Genomic DNA, 23,254 nt, shown 5'->3' with positions numbered 1-23,254 from the left:
TGCTTGAAGGTAGGTTGATCGGGATTGTATTCATCTTCGGCACCATCTGGATTGTTTTTGACTGCCGTTCCGGCAGTGTTGTGGCAGGGCTTGGGGCGGCGCTGATGATGTTCGTACTTTGCTTTCTTCCTTGAGGGGTTATCCTCTATTTCTTCATCGCCATTGGTTTCTTTCGGAGTGTCCACCAAATATATATCATATGAGGAGGTGGCTATCCACCGCCCCGCGGGCGGTGGTTCCTGTTCCTCTCCTGCATCGTCGTCCATACCGTCGATGTCTCCAGAGTCGAAGTCAAGCACATCGGTTAAATCATCGACCGTGGCAATGACGTGGGTGGTGGGTGGGCAACGAATTCCTTCGTCGCCTGCTTCCCACTCGAGCCGGACATAGTTCGGCAAAGAGTCTCCTGACAAAGAAAGAGATTTTAACGAGTTCAGCATGTCGCCAAAGTGCAAGTGCTGGAAGATATCCGCGGCGGTGAACTCCATTTCCGGAGCCCAACCAGGTTCGGCGGGCTCGGGAGTGCGCAAACTGGAACCTACAGCCGGATACGAGTCCGGGGGTCCGGTGTCACAGGCTTCCTTGGGGTGAAGTATGTGTTCGGCTCCACCGCCGATGGGTGTGCGGCCTGCGGGGCAGGGTCCATCCACCCGTCCACGGGCGACGCAATCTGCCCCGGATTTAGGTCCGGGGCTCCTGCAGGGGCGACATCTCGAGCATTATCCGACAGCAGGTCTAAGTCGTGCTCATCATGACTGTCCGGCGCTCCTGGCATAGGCTCGAATCCGTTGAAGATCAAGTCTCTGCGGATATCGGCCGTGTAGTTTAGGTTTCCGAACCTGACCTGATGGCCAGGGGCGTAGCTGTCGATCTGCTCCAGATGACCAAGCGAATCGGCCCGCAGTGCGAAGCCACCGAACACGAAGATCTATCCGGGGAGAAAAGTCTCACCCTGGACCATGTTGTTGTTGATGATTGAAGGAGCCATCGAGCCTTGCAGCGACGACACAGAGGAACTCTTAATGAAAGCACCAATGTCGGTGTCAAAACCGGCGGATCTTGGGTAGGGGGTCCCAATCTGTGCATCTAAGGCTGATGGTAACATGAGGCAAGGGACACAATGTTTTACCCAGGTTCAGGCCCTCTCAATGGAGGTAAAACCCTACTTACTGCTTGATTGATATTGATGATATGGGTGTTACAAGAGTTGATCTACCACGAGATCGTAGAGGCTAAACCCTAGAAGCTAGCCTATGATGATTATGATTCTGTCTCTAAGGACTAAACTCTTCGGTTTATATAGACACCGGAGAGGGCTAGGGTTTACATGGAGTCGGTTACAAAGAAGGAAATATAATCTCCGAATCTCCAAGCTTGTCTTCCACGCAAAGGAGAGTCCCATCCGGACACGGGACGAAGTCTTGAGTCTTGTATCTTCACAGTCCAACAGTCCGGCCAATGTATGTAGTCCGGCTGTCCGGATACCCCCTAATCCAGGACTCCCTCACCCTCCCCCTCCCTCCTTTATATACGTGGGGAGGGGGCGCCTAGAACATACACCAATTGTTCCAAGGCGGGTGCGGCGCCCCCCTCCACAGTTTACACCTCTAGTCATATTCTCGTGGTGCTTAGGCGAAGCCCTGCGCGGATAACTTCACCATCACTGTCACCATGCTATCATGCTGACGGAACTCATCTACTTCCTCGACCCTCTATTGGATCAAGAGCTCGAGGGACATCATCGCGCTGAACCTGTGTAAAATTCGGAAGTGCCATACGTTCTGTACTTGATTGTTCGGAATGAGAAGACGTTCGACTACATCAACCGGGTTAAGAAACCACTTCCGCCTTTGGTCTACGTGGGTACATGGACACACTCTCCCCTCTCGTTGCTATGCATCTCCTAGATAGATCTTGCGTGAGTGTAGGATTTTTTTTGTAATTACATGCTACATTTCCCAACAGGTGGCATCTGAGCCAGGTATATGCGTAGATGATATGCACGAGTAGAAGACAAAGAGTTGTGGGACGTGATCGTCATACTGCTTACCACCAATTTCTTATTTTTATTCGGTGGTATTGTTGGATGAAGCGGCCTGGACCAACCTTACATGACCGCGTTCATGAGACCGGTTCCACCGATAGACATGCAACTAGTTTTGCATAAAGATGGCTAGTGGGTGTCTGTTTCTCCAACTTTAGTTGCATTGAATTTGACTGCGTTCGGTCCTTGTTGAAGGTTAAAACATCAAACTTGATAAATCACCATTTTGGTTTTGTGCCGTAGGTAAGAACGGTTCTTGCTAGAAGCCCCTAGCAGCCACGTAAAACTTGCAACAACAAAGTAGAAGACATCTAACTTGTTTTTGCAGGGCATGTTGTGATGTGATATGGTCAAGACATGATGTGATATACGTTGTTGTATGAGATGGTCATGTTTTGTAAAAGTTACCAGCAACTGGCAGGAGCCTTATGTTTGTCGCTTTATTATATGAAATACAAACGCCATGTAATTGCTTTACTTTATCACTAAGTTGTAGCGATAGTCGTAGAAGCAATAGTTGGCGAGATGACAACGATGCTATGATGGAGATCAAGGTGTCGAGCCAGTGACGATGGAGATCATAACATTGCTTTGGTGATGGAGATCAAAAGCACAAGATGATGATGGCCATATCATGTCACATATTTTGAGTGCATGTGATGTTTATCTTTATGCATCTTATTTTGCTTAGTATGATGGTAGAATTATAAGATGATCCCTTAAGTAAAATTTCAAGGTATAAGTGCTCTCCCCGAGTATGCACCATTGCGAAAGTTATTCCTGCTGAGACACCACGTGATGATCGGGTGTGATAGGCTCTACATTCAAATACAATGGGTGCAAGCTAGTTTTGCACATGCAGAATACTCAGGCTAAACTTGACGAGCCTACCATGTACAAACATGGCCTCGAAACACTGGAGACCAAAAGGTCGAACGTGAATCTTATAGTAGATATGATAAACATAGAGATGTTCACCATTGATGACTACTCCATCTCACGTGATGATCGGACATGGTTTAGTTGATTTGGATCACGTGTCATTTAGATGACTTGAGGGATGTCTATCTAAGTGAGAGTTCTTACTTAATATGATTAATTGAACTTAATTTATCATGAACTTAGTCCTGATAGTTTTTGCATATCTAGTAGATCAATGGACCGTGCTACCGTTCCCTTGAATTTTAATGCGTTCCTAGAGAAAGCTAAGTTGAAAGATGATGGTAGCAACTACATGGACTAGGTCCGTAACTTGAGGATTATCCTCATTGCTACACAGCAAAATTATGTCCATGATGCACCGGTAGGTGAAAGGCCTTCTACAGGAGCAGAAGCTGACGTTATGAACGTCTGGCAAGCTCGATCTGATGACTACTCGTTAGTTCAGTGTTCCATGCTTTACGGCTTAGAATCGGGACTTCAAAGACGTTTTGAACATCATGGACCATATGAGATGTTCCAAGAGTTGAAGTTAATATTTCAAGCAAATGCCCAAGTTGAGAGATATGAAGTCTCCAACAAGTTCTATAGCTGCAAGATGGAGGAGAACAGTTTTGTCAGTGAGCACATACTCAGAATGTCTGGATATCATAATCACTTGACTCAGCTGGGAGTTAATCTTCTAGTTGATTGTGTCATTGACAGAGTTCTTCAATCACTGCCACCAAGCTATAGATGCTTCGTGATGAACTACAATATGCAGGGGATGGAGAAGACTATTCCTGAGCTCTTCGCAATGCTAAAGGCGACGGAGGTAGAAATCAAGAAGGAGCATCAAGTGTTTATGGTTAACAAGACCACTAGTTTCAAGAAAAAGGGCAAGGGAAAGAAGAGGAACTTCAAGAAGAATGGCAAGCAAGTTGTTACTCCTGGGAAGAAACCCAAAGTTGGACCAAGCTTGAAACTAAGTGCTTCTACTGCAAAGGGACTGGTCACTGGAAGCAGAACTGCCCCAAGTATTTGGCGGATAAGAAGGACGACAAAGTGAACAAAGGTATATTTGATATACATATTATTGATGTGTACCTTACTAATTATCGTAGTAGTGCCTGGGTATTCGATACCAGTTCGTTTGCTCATATTCGTAACTCGAAACAGGGACTACAGATTAAACAAAGATTGGCTAAGGATGAGGTGATGATGTGTGTTGGGAATGGTTCCAAGGTCGATGTGATCACCGTCGACACACTACCTTTACATCTACCTTCGGGATTAGTTTAGACCTGCATAATTGTTATTTGGTGCCAACATTGAGCTTTAATGTGAGATGGTTATTCATTTAAATCAGAGAATAATGGTTGTTCTATTTATATGAGTAATATCTTTTATGGTCATGCACCCTTGAAGAGTGGTCTATTTCTGTTGAATCTTGATCGTGGAGATACACATATTCATAATATTGATGCCAAAAGATGCAAAATTGATAATAATAGTGCAACTTTGTGGCACTGCCGTTTAGGTCATATCGGTGTAAAGCGCATGAAGAAACTCCATGCAGATGGACTTTTGGAATCACTTGATTATGAATCATTTGATACTTGTGAACCGTGCCTCATGGGTAAGATGACTAAAACTCCGTTCTCCGGAGCAATGGAACGAGCCAATGACTTATTGGAAATAATACATACCAATATATGCAGTCCGATGAGTGTTGAGGCTTGTGGCAGGTATTGTTATTTTCTGACCTTCACAGATGATTTGAGCAGATATGGGTATATCTACTTAATGAAACACAAGTCTGAAACATTTGAAAAGTTTAAAGAATTTCATAGTGAAGTGGAGAATCATCATAACAAGAAAATAAAGTTTCTACGATCTGATGCTGGAGGTGAATATTTGAGTTATGAGTTTGGCCTTCATTTAAAACAACGTGGAATAGTTTCACAACTCACGCCACCTGGAACACCATATCATAATGGTGTGTCCGAACGTCGAAACCGTACTTTATTAGATATGGTGCGATCTATGAGGTCTCTTGCCAATTTACCACTATCATTTTGGGGTTATGCATTAGAGACAACTGAATTCACGTTAAATAGGGCACCATCAAAATCCGTTGAGATGACACGGTATGAACTGTGGTTTGGCAATAAACCTAAGCTGTAGTTTCTTAAAGTTTGGGGATGTGATGCTTATATCAAAAGGATTCAGCCTACTAAGCTTGAACCCAAATCGGAGAAGTGTGTCTTCATAGGATACCATAAGGAAACAATTGGGTACACCTTCTACCACAGATCTGAAGGCAAGATCTTTGTTGCCAAGAATGGAACCTTTCTAGAGAAGGAGTTTCTCTCGAAAGAAGTGAGTGGGAGGAAAGCATAACTTGATGAGGTAATTGTACCTTCTCTCAATTTGGAAAGTAGCACATCTGAGAAATCCGTTCCAATGATGCCTACACCAACTAGAGGGGAAGCTAATGATAATGATCATGAAACTTCAGATCAAGTTACTACAGAACCTCGTAGGACAACCAAAGCACAATCCGCACCAGAGTGGTACGGTAATCCTGTTCTGGAAGTCATGTTACTTACCATGATGAAACTACAAACTCTGAAGAAGCTATGATGAGTCCAGATTCCGATAATGCCATGAAATCTGAGATAGGATCCATGTATGAGAACAAAGTATGGACTTTGGTGGATTTGCCCGAGGATCGGCGACCCATAGAGAATAAACGGATCTTCAAGAAGAGAACTGACGCTGATGGTAATGTTACTGTCTATAAGGCTCAACTTGTTGGAAAAGGTTTTCGACAAGTTCAAGGAGTTGACTACGATGAGACTTTCTCACCCGTAGCGATGCTTAAGTCTATCCGAATCATGTTAGCAATTGCCACATTTTATGACTATGAAATCTGGCAAATGGACGTCAAAACTGCATTCCTTATTGGATTTCTTAAAGAAGAGTTGTATATGATGCAACCAGAAGGTTTTGCCGATCCTAAAGGTGCTAACAAAGTGTGCAAGTTCCATCGATCCATTTATGGACTGGTGCAAGCATCTCGGAGTTGGAATATACGCTTTGATGAGGTGATCAAAGCATATGGTTTTGTACAGACTTTAGAGAAGCCTATATTTACAAGACAGTGAGTGAGAGCTCTATAGCATTTCTAATATTATATGTGGATGACATGTCGTTGATTGCAAATGATATAGAATTTCCGGATAGCATAAAAGGATACTTGAATAAAAGTTTTTCAATGAAAGACCTCCGTGAAGCTGCTTATATATTGGGCATCAAGATCTATAGAGATAGATCAAGAAGCTTGATAGGAATTTCACAAAGAACATTCCCTGATAAAGTTTTGAAGAAGTTCAAAATGGATCAGTCAAAGAAAGGGTTCTTGCCTGTGATACAAGGTGTGAAGTTGAGTCAGACTCAATGCCCGACCGCTGCATAAGATAGAGAGCAATAAAAGTCATTCCCTATGCCTCAGCCATAGGTTTTATCATGTATGCTATGCTGTGTACCAGACCTGATGTGTGCCTTGTTATAAGTTTAGCAGGGAGGTACCAAAGTAATCTAGGAGTGGATCACTGGACATCGGTCAAGAACATCCTAAAGTACCTTGAAAGAACTAAGGATATGTTTCTCGTTTATGGAGGTGACAAAGAGCTCATCATAAGTGGTTACATCGATGCTAGCTTTGACACTGATCCGGATGACTCTAAGTCACAAACTGGATACGTATTTCTATTGAATGGTGGAGCTATCAGTTGGTGCAGTTCCAAGCAGAGCGTCGTGGCGGGATCTATGTGTGAAGCAGAGTACATAGCTGCTTCGGAAGCAGCAAATGAAGGAGTCTAGATGAAGGAGTTCATATCCGATCTAGGTGTAATACCTAGTGCATCGGGTCCAATGAAAATCTTTTGTGACAATACTCGAGCAATTGCCTTGGCGAACGAATCCAGATTTCACAAAAAGACCAAACACATCAAGAGATGCTTCAACTCCATCCGAGATCTAGTCAAGGAGGAAGACATAGAGATTTGCAAAATAAATACAGATCTGAATGTGGCAGACCCGTTGACTAAGCTTCTTCCACGAGAAAAACATGATCAGCACCAAGCCTCCATGGGTGTTAGAATCATTACAATGTATTCTAGATTATTGACTCTAGTGCAAGTGGGAGACTGAAGGAAATATGCCCTAGAGGCAATAATAAAGTTTTTATTTTATGTTTCCTTATTCATGATAAATGTTTATTATTCATGCTAGATTGTATTAACCGGAAACTTGATACATATGTGAATACATAGACAAAACACTGTGTCCCTAGTATGCCTCTACTTGACTAGCTCGTTAATCAAAGAAGGTTAAGTTTCCTAGCCATAGACATGTGTTGTCATTTGATGGACGGGTTCACACCATTAGGAGAATGATGTGATGGACAAGACCCATCCATTAGCTTAGCATAATGATCGTTCAGTTTTCTTGCTACTGCTTTCTTCATGTCAAATACATATTCCTCCGACTATGAGATTATGCAACTCCCGGATACCGGAAGAATGCCTTGTGTGCTATCAAACGTCACAATGTAACTGTGTGATTATAAACATGCTCTACAGGTATCTCCGAAGGTGTTTGTTTGGTTGGCATAGATCGAGATTAGGATTTGTCACTCCGAGTATCGGAGAGGTATTTCTGGGTCCTCTCAGTAATACATATCATAAGAAGCCTTGCAAGCAATGTGACTAATGAGTTAGTTGTGGGATGATGCATTACGGAACGAGTAAAGAGACTCGTCGGTAACGAGATTGAACTAGGTATGAAGATACCGACGATCGAATCTCGGGCAAGTAAAATACCGATGACAATGGGAATAACGTATGTTGTCATAACGGTTCGACCGATAAAGATCTTCGTAGAATATGTGGGAACCAATATGAGCATCCAGGTATTGCTATTGGTTGTTGTCCGGAGAGGTGTCTCGGTCATGTCTACATAGTTCTCGAACCCATAGGGTCCGAACGCTTAACATTTGATGACGATTTGTATTATATGAGTATTGTGATTTGGTGACTGAATGTTGTTTGGAGTCCCGGATGAGATCACAGACATGACGAGGAGTCTCTAAATGGTCAAGAGGTAAAGATTGATATACTGGATGGTAGTATTCGAACACTGTCGTGGATTTGTCACGGCAGATGTCCTAATGTAAGGACTTAGTCGCGAGGCCAACGCATCTATGTGGTAGCTTGAAGGGGTTGAGCGGAATCAAGAGACACAACACACAAGACGAGGGTTTATACAGCTTCGGGCCCCGAGAAACATCATCCGGTAATAACCCTACATGCTGTTTGTGGCTAGGTCTCATTATGATCGTGAGGGAGTCGTCGTAAGCCGACTCTCCTATTTGTGTCTAGCCCTAGATATTGTTTCTTGTTGCTTGTTTCTTGTTTCTCTTTGGGGAGCCCTGCCCCTTCTTATATAGGTTGAAGGGGCGTCTTACATGTAGAGTCCTATTAGGATTAGAACTAACTTATTCTCTATTACAAGTCGGATACAAGTACAGGTCTTGCTTCCTCGTAAAGGAAATATTCCTCATGCCTTTTGTCTTAAGCCGGCCCACCATAATATGAGCCGGCCTACTAGGCCTTGGGCCTAGTCTTCTATGTGACCCGCCGTTGGGGTCATCCGTGAGTCGTCTGACCAGTGAGCCGCCAGACCCGTGAGTCGTCAGTCCTCCGGTGGGTCATCGATGAAGTGCCAAGTCCGGCCGGATCGTACCTCCGGCCAGGTCATACCGCGGGGTATATCCCCGACATTAGCCCCCAGTTTAATTTGGATTTATCCATGTTAAATTGATCTTGTAAAACAAACACAAGAACAACTTTGACAGATTGTATTCCGGGTTAAAAATTCTTGTACGCCGGCACCTGATCATCCTTAATTCCTTGTGCTCCGGGTTAAATATTCTCCTGAGACGGGACCTGCTTATCCTTAGGTCCAATTGTCATTTCCTTCATCTAGAAAATCCGAGTCAAATAAGCTAGCTTCATACTCAATTTGCTGATGTTGGTTTCTCACAGAAAAATATTATGAAGAATAATCCACTTGAGTCGGCTTCCAAGGCGCTGGGTTAAATAATTTTGGTCTTCAAATACTCATCTGATATTCAGCCGGCTCGAATATGTAAAACTTGCCGGTTTATCATTACCAAAAACTGCCGGATTATAAAACAGACGATGCTGGGTCATAATTGTTGTTGACACCGGTTTATGTAATTGATCCTCCTGATTTGCTCAAAGCTGATAATTTGAAGATTTTTCTCCTTTATATCCATATTACCTGTAGCCCCCAAGTCTTGAGCAGAACAAAATGATGATTTAAGACTTGCTCCAATAAATGTTGCAACCTTGAAGAAATCCGGTTTATTCATCTCAATCATATAAACTGAATATTCTACACATGTAGCCCCCAAGTGCCGGGTTGTCATGCTTGCAGCAACCTGGGACTTGTAATTGCTTTATGCTCATGAAAATTTCAACCAGTGTAGCCCCCAAGGGCCGGGTCATTATGTAATAATGAGTAGGGACTTTGTAGATATAACCATGTAAATTTGAACAACAACATGTAGCCCCCAAGGGCCGGCTTAGTAAGATAATACTGAGCCAGGACTTTGTATATAATTGATAATAACATCATATAATATAGTCTCCACCATGGGGCTTGAACCCATGTCTACCAGGTTAAGAGCTTTGTACTCCACCAACTAAATAGTGGACCGTTCAATATAATGGATTAATGCTTGTGTACCTTGAATTTTTGACAGGAGCAATTGGTAGCCCCCAAGGGCCAACTCATTTGGAATTTGATGAGTCGGGTCTTCAATAAGTTGAGCAAAAAATGACTTTCCATTAGCCCCCAAGTGTCAGGGTGCATGCTTGCAGCGACATGAGACTTGTATATTTGATGTAACCTCAACTTGAATAATGTAGCCCCCAAGTGCCGGGTCGTAAGCCTGCAGCGACTCGGGACTATTTCCTCCATTGTAAAATAAATCATGCCCATTGATAAAGATAATAGTCGTTGCGCTAAAGCGACTTTGGAAACCTCAATCAAAACACTGGTTATTGATAATCACAATAGAAATCCAGCCATGTTGGCTATTCAAGATTTGAATAATATAATCCGGTATGAAAACCTCAATCATTCAATCTCATCATGAAAATCCAGCCAGTTTTGGCTATTAAAGATTTGAATACCTCATCGGTTGACAAGTAAACCCGGAGTTTAAATACCTGGCGGCTCTTGGCCGATGACGACTTAATGCGCATTCATTGTAACCCGGTGGCCTATAGCCCTTGAGAAAATCAATAATTGATAACCCTTTTGAGACACCAATTTCAGTGGTGAGCTTGGACTAAAGTATTTATATAAGTCATAGTTCTGCAAATCCTGCACGAAGTTTAAACAACATATGCCCTGGCGACTTAACATCAAGAGCCAGGGCGGGTAACCACCCAAATGTAGTCTTATCCTGCACACAAGTAGATCACAAGATCCCTATGATCCTTTGAATGATACTGCCGATTTATGTGACCCGGACAGTGAGGGTGAGAACCCAATTCTGTAAAATCCGGCACATATGATATTTGTGACAACTCAAATTTTTGTGATTACAAAAAACTGTATGAGAAACAGATAAAATTTTTGAGGCTTCTTATTCGAATACGATCAATAAACCATTCCAAAGGGGTTAAGCTAAGATTCAAATACGATCATATAGCCCCGAGTGGCGTTGGCGATGCCGATCAAGTGGGTATCGACACCTATGTTCTCTTTGGTTTGAATACGACCTATGTTTGAACAGGAAGCCCCCAAGTGACCTTAATAGTTGTTTAACGACGCTGATTCGAATACGATCCATGTCGATTCCCAAAGGGGTTGAGCTATGATTCAGATACGATCAAGAAGCCCCCAAGTAGGTTCAACAGTTTGCCAATCAAAAGGGTTTCGACGGCTATGTTCTCTTTGGTTCGAATACGACCTATGTTTGAACAGGAAGCCCCCCAGTGACCATATATTAGCATTGCACCGATCAAGAGGGTACCGACAGCTCTGCTCGATGAGCAGGAAGCCCCCAAGTGACCATAATAAGATAAGCCGTAGGGCAGGGTACCTATGTTTGAACCGTGCATCATGGCAGCAAGTTCTTTTTGGCAACCTCTAATTTTTCTTAGAACTCGAACTTGCGGGAGATCAATTCTTTTTGATTAAACCGGATTTGAAAGCTTCAAAAATTTGTGAGGGACAAATTTACCTTGAGCCGGATTTTGAACCGGATTTGAGAGCTTCAGTGCTTTGTGGGAGAAAGATGTCTCTTGAACTGGATTTTAAACCAGAGTCCTTATTTTGAGCCGGAAATCTTCTGACGGCTTTTAAATTTTCATCGATCTAGCAGCAATCTCCGGGGCCCGGGTTATTTTTCCCTTCAATGACCCGGAGTTTTTGAATTCATTGAAACCGGCTAGTTTTGCCGAGACATACCATTGTAGACCCCGAGTCTCAAGGCGACTCGGGGAGTTGGCTTGAGATTCTTCATATTTGACCATAGCAGGAGGTGTATATCATTGGCGGTGATAGCGCGATGTGAACCTACAGAAGGTTGAGGTGACTGCGGCGGGTTATAAATGATCCCGTATGAGCTGTGTCAGCAACTCGGCCAATGGTTCCTTCCAACTGGCTGTTTGAAGTTACCCAAACCGTAGTGGCGGTGACTTGTGCGCCTACCCAATGAGCCATCCAGTGCAGACGGCGGCTGATAATACATGATAATTTGCCTCCAATTTGTTGGAAGAAAACCGGGCTTCCCAAGCAGTGACTTGATCATACTCAATAAACAGCTCATGCAGACAGGTGCGGCCCGATGTGTTGATGTAGACCTGGCCGTGAGAGACGGACGGTAAAGACGACTGCAACATCTGAGGCGGCACAGACAGATGAACCAGCCGCGGTGCTGTAAGACGGTGCGGACGGGTAAGTTGTCCTCTTTGTTGTAAGCCGGCGTGGTCGTGAGAGACGGCCGCGGCGTTGTAAGACGGCGCGGTCGCGAGAGATGACCATGATGTTGTAAGCCGGCGCGGGAGTCCGTTGAGTAAGGACGACCACCTGTGCCAAAAGATGTTGGCGTGCCTCCATCTCGTGGTATAATGTCACTTTTTGTCATAAATAATTGCTCTGCATAAACAATATTGCCGACCAAGGCAAAGATAAACTTGTTTTTTGACAAAACCAACATGTGCTAATAACAAACTTGGATGGATATCACCTGATTTGTTTGGACGACGGATGGCCCGTTTATCGCGACAGAGGTAGCTCAGATAGAGCAGCGACTCAATATAGTTCCGGCGGCTCAGGCAGGCCGGCAACTTAATATAACCCCGACGGCTCAAAGCGGCAAGGGCGGCTCAACGCGTCTCCGGCGGGTTGATGTAGATTAAGCTGTACGGGTGACGACTTACGCACACCTGTTCCATCAGTAAGCAGACGAAGACGCCGGTGCGTGATGGTGCTGATGTACACTTCAGAGGCACAACACGGCACCATCTTTGCTACACATAAAAATATACAGACCAAAGTAATTGTTCTTTGACAAAAATAAATATATGCCAAAAAATATACTTAGAGGGATGTCACCGGATTCGCCCTGACAACAGATGAGTTGCTCGTGGTATTGTAAGCCGATACGGATGAGAAAAAAAATCAACCGCGGAGTTGTAAGCCAACATGGATGAAAGAGTCGGCCGCAGTGTTGGAAACGGCAAGGACGCGGGCGACGAGTCCGTTGCCTGTGTTGATATAGCTGGGGCGGCGATGTGCGCACGTATCTGTCCAGAACATGGCACGTACATGCTAGCGTAAAAATAATATTGACGCACACCCCTTTATGACGTCTTTTTATTAAATAATGGTCCTGAAAAAAATACCACGGATCAGTGTAATTGTTTTCAAACAAAATATATGTTAATAAAAAATACTTAGAAAAAATAGCACCTGATATTTTGTCGGGCGGACGTATCAGTACGATTCCTCTGGCTTCCTCTGTTTTATCTAGGGAATCATGCTACGCATCGTTGGACAATATCAAGTTGTAGATTGATCCATGTGTGAGGTACCTGTCCGTCCTTTCCTCCTTTGACTTGATATTTGACGAGTCCAGAGCGGCGACTCATGCAGACGGCGGCCCAGTAGGGCAGCTCGGCAGCGGAAACTCGACGGTCGAGTCCGGGTCGTGGCCGGCTCTGTTTCCGGGTCATGGCCCCCTTGTCCTTTGATTTTTTTTTCTCAAGCGGACTCACGTAGTAATTTTCTTCCATATTACTTGACTCGGTCTCCGTCTCCTAGTAGCTTCCTTGTGTGCGTCTATTAATCAAGGCTTCACATCAGGGAAAGGTAGCAGCAGCAATAATTTATTCCCTTTATAACTTGAAGTCTAGGAATCACGGACGCGGAACAGTGAAAAAACTTGGGACAACTGCAGCGCTTCGGGTGAGATATGCTTTCTTCGGCGACTTGTGATCACCTCGCCGTACAACACGCAACCCTAAAATCTGCTGTCACCAAAAACTTTTGTCTTGGACTCTTCAGATTACCATGACGCGTGAGGCGGCCATACATCATGTAACCCTAAAATCAGTCTCAATTTCATATCTGCTGCCGCAGAACGCTTTGTCAATCTTGACTGATGAACGCAGGCTCTCGTTGAACCGGAAAATTGTGAACTTCTCGTTCCATAAAAAAGATCCCTTCAAGAACTCAACACCATCATGCGCGGGCCCCATGGTGGGCACCAACTATCGTGGATTTGTCACGGCAGATGTCCTAATGTAAGGACTTAGTCGCGAGGCCAACGCATCTATGTGGTAGCTTGAAGGGGTTGAGCGGAATCAAGAGACGCAACACACAAGACGAGGGTTTAGACAGCTTCGGGCCCTGGGAAACATCATCCGGTAATAACCCTACATGCTGTTTGTGGCTAGGTCTCATTATGATCATGAGGGAGTCATCGTAAGCCGGCTCTCCTCTTTGTGTCTAGCCCTATATATTGTTTCTTGTTGCTTGTTTCTTGTTTCTCTTTGGGGAGCCCTGCCCCTCCTTATATAAGTTGAAGGGGCGGCTTACATGTAGAGTTCTATTAGGATTAGAACTAACTTATTCTCTATTACAAGTCAGATACAAGTACAGGTCTTGCTTTCTCGTAAAGGAAATATTCCTCATGCCTTCTGTCTTAAGCCGGCCCACCATAATATGAGCCGGCCTACTGGGCCTTGGGCCTAGTCTTCTATGTGACCCGCCGTCGGGGTCATCCGTGAGTCGTCTGACCAGTGAGCCGCCAGACCCGTGAGTCGCTAGTCCTCCGGCGGGTCATCGATGAAGCGCCAAGTCCGGCCGGGTCATACCTCCGGCCGGGTCATACCGCGGGGTATATCCCCGACAAACACCAAAAGTGTTCGAGAGTGTATCGGGTACATATTGGAGTGCCAGGGGGTTACTGAAACTCCCCGGGGGAACATATGGGCCATATGGGCCATAGGAGGGAGGCACACTAGCCCACAAGGGGTGGCGCGCCCCCTGAGGGAGTCTAGGATTAAGGGGTCCTCGGACAGCCAGACTATATACTTTGGCTGGACTATTGGACTATGAAGATACAAGATTGAAGACTTCGTCCCGTGTCCGAATGGGACTCTCCTTTGCATGGAAGGCAAGCTTGGCAATTCAAATATGTAGATCTCCTTCTCTGTAACCGACTCTATGTAACCCTAGACCCCTCCGGTGTCTTTATAAACCGGAGGGTTTAGTCCGTAGGACAACAACAATCATAATCATAGGCTAGCTTCTAGGGTTTAGCCTCTACGATCTCGTGGTAGATCAACTCTTGTAATACTCATATCATCAAGATCAATCAAGCAGGAAGTAGGGTATTACCTCCATCGAGAGGGCCCAAACCTGGGTAAACATCATGTCCCCCGCCTCCTGTTACCATTAGCCTTAGACGCGCAGTTCGAGACCCCCTACCCGAGAACCGCCGGTTTTGACACCGACATTGATGCTTTCATTGAGAGTTCCACTATGCTGTCCCTATAAGGCTTGATGGCTCGCCTTGTTGTCAAGGACAACATCACCTCTGGAGGAACCCTGGCTGTAGGCCAGACTCTCCGGCTGGGCGGCTTTGTCATAGCCGCCCGTTCGGCCGCCACGCCGACGATGACTTCTCAGGTCATCAAGAACAACCTCCACATCATCTCGGAATTCACCGAGCAGATGGATCCAATGGAGCTCTCCTCCTTGAACGAGCTCTTGGATCGCATCGCCGCCCTGGGAGTCGCTATAGATTATGATCGGATCGGGCTTAAACCCAACCAAAGGGAGATTAACTCTCTGCCGGTCACCCATCAAATAGCGGTGGTGGAGGAACAAAACAACAATTCTTCCTCTATTTTGAGGACGAACTATGTCCGGATTCCTGAGCTCTCTGAGCCGGATACCCATCTACGAGAGGACATGGCCCAGGCTCCGAACTTAAAATCGGGCAACAGGCCACAAATATCGGGCAACATCCTGGAGTCCGAGCCGCCAAGCTCGGGAGCTCCTTTGCCCCTGGGTATCAGATCGAATCAGGGTTTGGACTTAAGTCTACCCACCCACCCAGACACAAGTGATCTTTCCCACATTAGACAAGAGCCCCAAGAGACAATACATCACTTCTGGGCCAGATTCCTACTTGTAATGAGAAAGGTTAAGGAATGTCGCGAGGAAGACGCAATCTCATTCTTTTGCAAAAATTGCACAGACAAGGGAATTCTCAATGCCATAAGTCGCCGTGACATAGCACACTTTGCCGACTTGGCGGCCATACTACAGAAGTACTGTGCGATGGGAAGCGCCTGGAAAACCCAAACAAAATTCTGGGATCCTCCGGCTCTCACTAAACCCCTCGTCCGAACTAAAAGGGTGCGCTCTCACAAATCACCCGATCCAATTACAAAGAAGCCACATCCCTATACAGAGCATGGAACCGTACTGGAGGGATGGCTCAATAGGCCATGCAAAATTCACGGCACACCAGGCATCATACCAACACACGGCCTTAGAGCATGTTGGATACTCCGGTAGGTGGCCAAGAGCGGTGAGGACCTTCTCATAAACAATACCGCAGAGCATCATCCCGCGGAGAATAACAATACAGTACTAACAGTCTTCGAGACTTTCGCCTCCAACAATAGGTGCAAGCGAGCACTCCGCAACCTCGCTGAAGTCTGCCACGTTGCAGCAATAAATCCGTGGAACGACACGGCCATAACCTTCAATGTGAGTGACGAACCTCAATTCCGAACAGTCCGAGCACCAGCCGCTTTGGTCCTTAGTCCAATTGTGGATGGCTTCCGGCTTACTAAAGGGCTCATGGACAGTGGCAGCGGATTAAACCTCATCTATGAGGAAACTCTTAACAAAATGGAAATAGATAAGAGCCGCATTGAGCAAAGCAGCACAACCTTCAGAGGAATCATCCCTAGTCACGAGGCACGATGCACGGGAAAAATTACACCGGATGTGGTATTCGGCACGCCAGAGAATTATAGGTCCGAAGAAATCACATTCCAAGTGGCCCCGTTCAGTAGTGGATACCATGCCCTTTTAGGGCGGGATGCATTCACAAGCTTTCAAGCTATACCCTATTATGGGTACATGAAGCTCAAGATGCCTGGGCCCAATGGAATCATCACTCTAGCTAGTGATCCGGACATGGCACTCCGTGCCGAAAATAAAACCGCCGCACTTGCCCTGGAGGCATTATCCGAAGCCCTTGCGACTGAAGAATTAACCGCGCTGCGCTCCACAGTGGACAGGGACGACGTGATACTCGACAAACGACCCAAGTCCACCTCTTTTAAACCAGCAGATGAAATAGTCAAATTGCAGGTCCACCCAATGGACCCTACAAAAACAACATCAATTGGGGCACAACTGAACTCCACAATAGACGCTGCACTATGAGAGTTCTTGTGCGAGAATTGGGACATCTTCTCCTGGCATCCTTCAGACATGCCAGGTATCCCACGCAGGTTGGCCGTGCATAGCCTAAACATACTAAAGGGATACAAGCCGGTCAAGCAGACTCTTCGGCGCTTTTTAGAACCCAAGCGACAAGCCATGGGAGAAGAACTAGCCAAGCTACGCGAGGCCGGATTCATCAGAGAAATAAAACATCTGGACTGGCTAGCAAACCTGGTGATGGTACCAAAGAAGGACAAATCATGGCGCCTATGCGTCGATTTCAAGGACCTCAATAAGGCTTGCCCTAAGGATCCCTTCCCCCTCCCCCGCATCGACCAAATCATCGACGCTACCGCAGGACACGACTCATTGTGTTTCCTCGACGCATACTCCGGATACCATCAAATCAAGATGGCGGAGTCCGATCAAGCCGCAACGGCATTCATCACCCCAAACGGCCCCTTCTGTTTTAACACCATGCCTTTCGGGCTCAAAAACGCCGGTGCAACCTATCAACGCATGATTCAGACATGCCTGGAAACACAAATCAGCAAAACAGTGGAGGCATATATCGACGATGTGGTCATTAAAACCAGACACGTCGAATCTTTAATAGACAACTTGAGGCTTACGTTCGACAATCTCTGAACATACGACATCAAGCTCAATCCGGAAAAATGCATTTTTGGCTTACCTGCCGGAAAGCTCTTGGGCTTTATCATTTCCAATAGAGGAATTGAAGCAAATCCGGCTAAAATCCGAGTTGTGTCACAGTTGGCTACCCCAACAGACCTCAAGCAAATCCAGAAATTAACTGGATGCGTGGCCACCTTAAGCCTCTTTATCTCCCGATTAGGAGAAAAGGCACTACCTCTTTATCGCCTTCTTCGACGCACCGAATGCTTTGAGTGGATAGATGCAACTACGGCCGGACTGGAGGAAATAAAAGCCCTCTTGGCCACAATCCAATCCTGGCCGCGCCAAATATCGGCGAACCTATGCTGCTATATATAGCGGCAACACACCAGGTTGTAAGCGCAGTGCTCGTCTTCGAACGAGAGACAGATGGACATAAGTTCTCGCTTCAAAAGCCGGTATACTATGTATCCACTATCCTCACTCCATGCAAGTCACGGTACCCACATTATCAAAAGATAGCATATGCGGTCTTCATGGCATCCCAAAAACTACGACACTACTTTCAAGAGTGTTCAATCACGGTGGCCTCTGAAGTACCACTCAATGACATAATAAATAACCGCGATGCCACGGTCCGGATTGCTAAATGGGCTATCGATCTCCTCCCGTTCGACATAACATACAAACCACGACGAGCAATTAAGTGGCAAGTACTGGCTGACTTCGTCGCCGAATGGACAGAAACCGAACTCCCTAAAGAGTATGGCGCGTACTCCAATTGGATCATGCACTTTGACGGCTCTAAGATGCTGGCTGGTCTAGGGGCAGGCGTTGGCCTGACATCCCCCACCGGAGATACAGTCCAATACATACTCCAAATACTATACATGTAGCCGAATATGAGGCTCTGTTGCACGGTCTTCGGATGGCAGTCTCCATGGGCATTCAATGCCTAGAAGTGCGTGGGGATTCGAACCTCGCAATATCTCAAATAAATGGAGACTTTGACACCAAGGACCCAAAAATGGCGGCCTACCGCAATGTCATCCTTAAAATGTCAGCTCGGTTCGAGGGGCTCAAATTCCACCATGTGGTCCGAGAAAACAATCAAGCGACGGATATCCTCACCCGCATCAGCGCTAAGCGCGACCCCGTCCCACCTAATATCTTCTTGGAAAGGCTGTTCAAGCCATCCGTGGTGTGGGAAGGGGAGACCGGCTATATCAGTCCGGATCCGAACACAACCCTAGATCCCGAACACTCTGACATAATCGGAGGCTCCACCACCGAAATAACACCGTCGGCCCACGTGATTATGGTTGTCATCGCCCCGTGGACAGAACCCTTCTTAGCCTACTTAAATAGGCAAGAACTCCCTGAAGACCAAAATGAGGCACGTTGCATTGTGCGGCGCCCTAAAGCCTACAAAGTCCACGAGTAAGAGCTTTATAAGAAAAGTGTGACGGGAGTGCTCCAAAGGTGCATCTCGAAAGAGGAAGGGCGGCAGCTTTTGGCAGAAATTCATGCTGGACTCGGCGGCCACCACGCCACAGCTCGGGCCCTAGTAAGCAAGGCCTTCCGTACAGGTTACTACTGGCCGACAGCCCGAGCGGACGCACAGGACCTCGTCCAACATTGCGTTGGTTGCCGGCTTTTTGCAAATCAAAGCTATATGCCACCTACCGCCCTCCAAACAATCTCCATAACTTGGCCCTTTGCGGTCTGGGGGCTTGATATGGTTGGACCCCTTAAAGGAGGAAGCCATAAGAAAAAATACTTGTTGGTCATGGTAGATAAATTCACCAAATGGATAGAGGCCAAACCAGTTAAAACAGCCAAATTTGGACCAATGATAGACTTTATATCTGGAGTCGTACACTGTTACGGTGTCCCCCACAACATCATCACTGATAACGGCTCCAACTTCATAGCCGACGAGGTGAAAACTTGGTGTGGCAAGATGGGCATTAAGCTTGATTATGCCTCTGTCTATAACCCCCAAACAAACGGTCAAGTCGAACGAGCAAATGGTCTTATTATGAGCGGCATCAAACCCAAACTAGTGCGATCCTTGAAGGAGTCAGATACGCACTGGGTCGAGGAGCTCAACTCCGTACTATGGGGGCTGCAGACCACGCCAAATCGCACCACCGGATACACACCATAATTTATGGTGTACAGTGCAGAGGCAGTACTACCCTGCGATATTATTCATGACTCACCTCAAGTGTGCATGTACGAAGAGAGAGAAGCCGAGCTAGATCGGCAGGACAGCTTAGATGCCCTGGAGGAGGAGCGTGACGTCGCAAAGGCCCATTCCGCATTATATCAACAGCAGGCTCAAAGGTATCAAAGCAGAGAAGTACGAGCCAAAACTTATAAATTGGTGAACTCGTTCTACGCCTACTAGAGAAGAAAAAGGACAAGCTCAAGCCCAAGTGGGAGGGTCCCTTCATCATTGATAAAGTTCTCACTGGAGGAGCGTACCGCCTGTGTGATGCATCAGATAATCAACTCGAGCCGAACCCATGGAACGCGGCCAGACTCCGAAGATTCTATGCCTAGTGCCAAACTCTATGTTTGTCTCCTTACCTCCGTCTTCCTTTTTAAATTATATCCTCTCTCTCTCTCTCTCTCCTTTTTATATATATAGCCTTAAAAGCTTCAAAGTATGCTTCGACCGCACACTCCTGCCGCGCCATGCGCGCTCAATATACATGGGGGCTTCTTATACAGAAGCTTAATATAATTATCTTCTGGGCTTTATGCCCACCACATATGCGTCATTTCTCCATATGTTCCTTTTTTCACCACTATATGCATTGATATGACTTAAGTTTTGGCCAAGCTGGGTTGCCTGGCTCTTGTGTTTATGCCCTACTTTCCCGTTAATACAGCTAGGGCATAAGGGGAGAACCTCTGTGATTGTTACTACCGGGTCAGCCGGATGTGTACCTCAGACTGGGTGAAGCCGAAAGCTAGCGTTCTTAAGGGAATATTCGGTCAGTGACTAAAAGATATCTTTTACTTATTGCAAACATGCCCCTAGATGCTTATATCCTGCGTCATTTTTCGCAGTTCGAACATGCACATTAATGCATGCACACCCAGGGAAAGGAACCCTTAACGGAACTATTCTCCCTGGAAGATGTTTCTTACTACCCATGTAATATAACATAGCTAGTTGGGTACTTGTCTGTTCAAGCACTTATGACCCCTACGCCTGGTTTCCACGCGTGCCCCTTTTACATAACTGAGTGGGTATTCGGATACACTCTGGACTGTCGGGTCCAGAGGTTGAAGCGAAAAGGTACGCCAAGACAAATGATTTACAATCTGGCTAGGGACAAAATATGTCCTTTGAAGTACAAAGTCACTTACACTAACTAAACTCTTCTTTTATACCATCCAACGGGCTGTCTAGCCTACAATCCCGTTGGGAATACTTCGCGGCTAAAGCTACCTGGTCATATACCAGACTAACGTGGATCTCTTTCCCATATGGCCCTATAGGTCCGACCTCGGCCATGTGGTTCGGGTCAGTTTTGGTGTATCGTGTCTTCACCATGGCCCAGGCCTCCCTGGCACCTTGTCGGTAGGCCAATATCTTCCATAATCAGAAGTGCCACCTTCCTTGAGCATCTCCACGAGCTCACCCATGCCTTCGGGCAGGGATGCGGACGGCCACAAGGCCTGGGCAATACCCTGCATCACCTGCCGAATTTGTCCGTGCAACTGTGAGAGCTCTTGCAGAAGATCGCCTGCAGATCCGGGCATCTCCTCTTCGGGACGACCTGTCAGCATACCTATAGACATAATTCTGTTAGCCCACTTCTTCACCAAACTTTATAAAGGTTCGTTCGAGCACTTACTAAAAATTCCGCATCGAAGCCTCCTATTCTCCTTCACGGAGTCAGCAAGCTGGGCCCGTACATCCTTTAATTCAACGTCCAGCCGGGTCTTCGCGTCCTAGAGATCATTCTTCTCCCGTATAACTTTTGTAAGCACGTGCTCGCCAGCCTTTAGCTGTTGTTGAGTATGTTGTTCATCCTCTGATATGATCTCCGGATTACCTCCGGGATTGTCTGCAGAATCTATTGTTAGATTTGCATGCATGCCGAATACTAACTAGTATATGACAATACATTCTTTTCGATCAAGACAAGTATTGCCAGATGAGGCCTTCTTGGACTCCTCCATTCCGGCGACTGCGGCCCGTATCTGGGCTTTGCACTCCTCCAGCTCTTTAGACAGCTGGGTATTCTTCTCTGTGAGAACCTATGCATATAATTGATCCTTAAATCAGTTGTGCTAACTGTTTCAAGTCTCAGGGGATACGGATATACATACTTATCAAATTTTCTTACCTGTATATCCTTTACATACTGGTTCGTAGCTTTGGCGAGGCCATGTTGAGCAGCTCGGATGTACGCGTCCCCTGATTTGAAGGCATTGAATGCCTCTTCAGAGAAATTAGGGTCGCGTAGTGTGGCCCGTCGGCGCTTCTAATTCATGGCGCTCTCCACTTTGAAGTTTGTAGCGGATAATCTATCCGCATCCTCTATAGGAGGACCATCCGGCATTGTCCCCGCGTTAATCTCCGCCCTTGAGTCTAGCCTTGGAGTCTGGCTGGTGGAGGCGTGACCCGCAGGCTCTCCGGATACAGTCCAGCGAGCGCTTTTTCTGCCGGGGAACCATGGACATTGTTATATTTTAAGGACAATAATTGCGTAGCAGGTTTTTAATCATACCTCTGTGATGGTGTCTTGGTCCTGACTGCCTTCCTTTTAAGCCAACCCGGCTTCGGTGCTCCTTGTTGACGAGTCACCGCGGGTTCGGCCCGGCGTTCCGATGGCCTTCCCTGTAAAAAGCAATACAGGTGCGGTGGGTAAGGCGCAAAGAGGGTATCCTTCTTGTAAATTGGGACTCCGGTTTTACTTACATGTGATGCAGGGAGTAGGCCAGGATAATCAGCTATGATGGCCACCAAGGCACCATCACAACTTAACTGATAAAATGTCCTGTCGACGAGCTCCACAAATATGTCAGGGTCTTCTTCAAGTCCGGGGTCGAGGGCCCAGTCGGGGTCCTCTGGCTGTGGAGACGAGCTGTGGACCTCCCTCATAGCTTTTCGCAGTTCCTGCTATGAATTGGCAGGGTAAATATTTGTGATGAGGAATGCGGGAAAAGACTGGAATAAAAGGTAGCAGCTCACCCATCTTGGGGGATTGTACATGGAGAATCCATCCCGTGGATTAATACGGAGGAACTCCTCTTCTTCTCCTTTGAACAAGTCAGACAATATTTTTGCCAGAGCGGCGCGGAGTCCGGACCTTTACGGCCGCAACGGGTGGCGTCGTCTTCTCCATTGAAGTGCCGCATGGGTTTCCCCCGATACTAAAGTGGTTGTACCCCCCGCATTATACATATTGACATAACCTCAATTATTGTCAGTCCTGATCTGGCCACTGTTTTTATCCTGTCCATCAGGAAAAGGACCTCTCTGTTATCTTCCTCCTGGGGGCTTTGGGGGCGCCAGCTGTTGCGTTTCTTCAATGGGGCATTTGCAAA

This window comes from Triticum aestivum, chromosome 6B (assembly GCF_018294505.1).
Source record: "Triticum aestivum cultivar Chinese Spring chromosome 6B, IWGSC CS RefSeq v2.1, whole genome shotgun sequence".
In the NCBI taxonomy this organism is placed as follows: Eukaryota; Viridiplantae; Streptophyta; class Magnoliopsida; order Poales; family Poaceae; genus Triticum; species Triticum aestivum.
Note: the sequence above shows the minus strand (reverse complement) of the source record.